A 3,046-nucleotide genomic window follows, 5' to 3' on the forward strand; every position below is an offset into this window, starting at 1 on the left:
TTTAAAAATTAAAAAAAAAAAGTTTTAATGGTGTTGTCTAGGTATAGGATAAAAATGAAAAGGTTTAATGTCTCGGCAGGTCTCTACCAGAATCTCAAATAGGTTCCCAACTTGTTCAGAGTCTCAATTGATCCTTACTTTTGTAAAATTGAATCAAATAAAGACTTGCCATCAAATTGAAAAAAACACTGTTAAAGAGGGTGTTACGTGGCATGCTGATAATGTACATTTAATTAACCTAACATTAAAAAGGTTTGTGAAGTGTATTTTTATAATTTTTGAATTAAAAAATGGAGTGCAAAGAGGGAAAATAAAATTTAAGTAAAGGCAAAGTTTGAAAATGAAATTAAATTATGTGCAACAACCCCTTTCTTTGCAATTGTGAAATCTAAATCAGATTGAGGAAAGGTAAGTTTTTGGGTTCGTGGGAGAAAACAAAATCTAATGACCCAAAGAGAGGAAGTAGTGCTTGATTTTGAAGACAACAATGGCCGCAACAACAACAAAGATGAAAATTTAGCATTGAAAGGTGTTGTCAATGGTCTAAGTGACAAGCTTCATCAGGACTTGTAGGAAAAACGCAGAGGTAGTGAATCAACAACAAAGAGAAAGCAGGATTAGCAAAAAAACAAAGAAAGCCACCTCCAAACTTCGCATTCACAAGAAAGCGTGGTGAGGTCTTCTTCGAGCAATTCAACTCCACGATACTCGTGGAAATCATCAATAAGCAGAAGAAAGTCTCGGCTGATAGACCCTATAGAGAAATCATGCGCAAAGTTAGAGTCAAGTGAACAAAAAGCGGTAGAAAATGATGATAATGTTGAGGACATGCTTGAAATTTATAAGAAAACGAGGTTCAATGCATTTTCACTACTTTAGTGGCTATGTCTGGCCTTAATAATCGTAGCCTTGCTTTCAAACATTTGGATATCGTGCTTGCAAAAACTCAAACTCTGTGGCCTTCCCCTGTGGGAATGGGAGACAATGATTTTGGTTATACTTGGCGTTTGCTCTCAGGTTGGGTAATCAAACTAATCGTCTTCTTCAAGGAACACAATTTCATACTGCGAAAACGAGTGTTGTATTTTGTGTACGGCTTCAAACACTTAGTGAAAAACTATGTCTGGTTGGGTCTTGTTATGCTGGTGTGGCATTTTATTTTGGTCAACGCGGTGAAGAAAAAGGTCAACAACAGGATTTTGTCGTGTGTGACAAAGGTTGTGGTGTGTCTGTTCATCGACACTCTTTTGTGGCTCCTTAAAACGATCCTCGTGAAGGTCTTCGCCTTGCACTTCCACGTGAAAACGTTCTTCGAACGGATTCGGGAGGCTCTGTTAAGCCAATACTTGATCGAAATGTTGTCGTGTGATCAGTTGAGGGAAAGGGAAGAGGAAGAAGGTGAAGATAGATCCGTTGGGAAGGTCTTGTGTAATAAGAAGAAGAAGCAAGATGAGGAAATGTCGATCGAGCAGTTACCCCTTTCTTTGCAACAACGATTTTGTTTCTCGCACGAACCCTAAAAGGGGTTGCTGCACTTATTTTAATGTCTTTTGTCCACTTGTCCTTGTTTAAATTTTATTTCCCCTCTATGCACTCAATTTTTTAATTTAAAAATTAAAAAAATACACTTCACACCTTTTTAATGTCACGTTAATTAAAACTACACTGTCAGCATGTCACGTAACACCCTCTTTAATGACGTTTGATCAATTTGACAACAAACCTTTATTTGATTCAATTTTATAAAATAAAGACCCAATTGAGACTCCGAACAAGTCGGGGACCTATTTGAGATTTTGAACGAAAATAGGGACCTAGCGAGACATTGAACCTTTTCATTTTTACCCTATACCTAGACAACACCATTAAAACTTTTTTTTTAATTTTTTAATATAAAATAATTTAATTTAAGAAGAATTAAGTAAAACAAGTAAAAGTATATTAGGTTTTATTAGGTGTGTGGTGTAGAAAATATTTTTATATTCAATTAAAACTTTTCCATTCTTTAAAAGGCGGAAAAAAGTACCATGCATTGCCTCGTAGTTGGCTGAATTTAAAATAAAGTAAAAGAATCATGAAAACCAATCACAGAGTTCATATTTATGAAACCAAAGTGGTTTGACCCGACTGGTCCAATAACAATCTATGGACAGATTTGATTAGATTAATAATTCTTATATAATCGATTTGGTGTAACTTTTTATCAAACAAAGTCTATAAAAAGTTCGGTACTCAATCTGATTCGATTTATGTATATATTTATGTTATAGTAAATATTCTTCTGAGCTTATTTAGAGAATTATATTATTTAATTTTTTATTTGAGTTTATGTTGTTATTAATAACTATTTTAAATATCAGTTATTGTGATAAGATTTTCAAATTTAAACAAGTCAGATTCTTTAGCGTTATTTTTTTATTTTATATATTAATTTATTATAGAAAAAACTTTAAATTTAAGTTGAATTTATTAAATTATGATAAATATATATGTTGCATTATTTATTTTTTTAATGTAGACCATAGACAGTAACTTGAAAAAGAAAAGGAATGTAATGAAGGGTTGAGAATTTGGATGGAGAAAATTATTGGTGTAGGTGTGGAGAACCAGATTCTACATGATATAATTGTTGTCCATTATATTCCAATTTCGATTCTTGCACTTCCAGAATTCATTCATTTAGATTCCAACTTTTAAATATAATATGTTGTTTGAAAAAAGGTTTTAAAAAATTAAAAATTTAGAATATAAAAAATAAATGAATACTTAAAATTAGATAATTTTAAATTTTAGTTTAAAAGTTAAAATTAGATCATTTTAAATTTTATTTTAAAATTTAAAATTATTTCTATTCTTAGATTTGTCTATCTTATTCATATTTTCTCTTCGACTTTTTTTTATGGTGTTGTTAGTTTAACTAAAAGCGATAGACATTGCTGATTTATAACATCTTTTTTCAGAAATATAGTATTTTGATTTTTTTATGACTTCACATACACTAAATATATTAAATAAATATTAAAAATATAGTATTTTGATTTATAAC

At 30.9% G+C, this 3,046-nt stretch overlaps 1 pseudogene; it reads left to right on the top strand.

Moving 5' to 3' along the window:
* The first annotated feature begins 444 nt into the window (after positions 1-444).
* LOC148193614 (mechanosensitive ion channel protein 8-like) lies at positions 445-1,520 on the top strand (annotated as a pseudogene).
* The last annotated feature ends 1,526 nt before the right edge of the window (positions 1,521-3,046 follow it).

Source organism: Vigna umbellata, chromosome 9 (assembly GCF_029865625.1).
Source record: "Vigna umbellata cultivar VRB3 chromosome 9, Vumbellata_1.0, whole genome shotgun sequence".
Lineage (NCBI taxonomy): Eukaryota > Viridiplantae > Streptophyta > Magnoliopsida > Fabales > Fabaceae > Vigna > Vigna umbellata.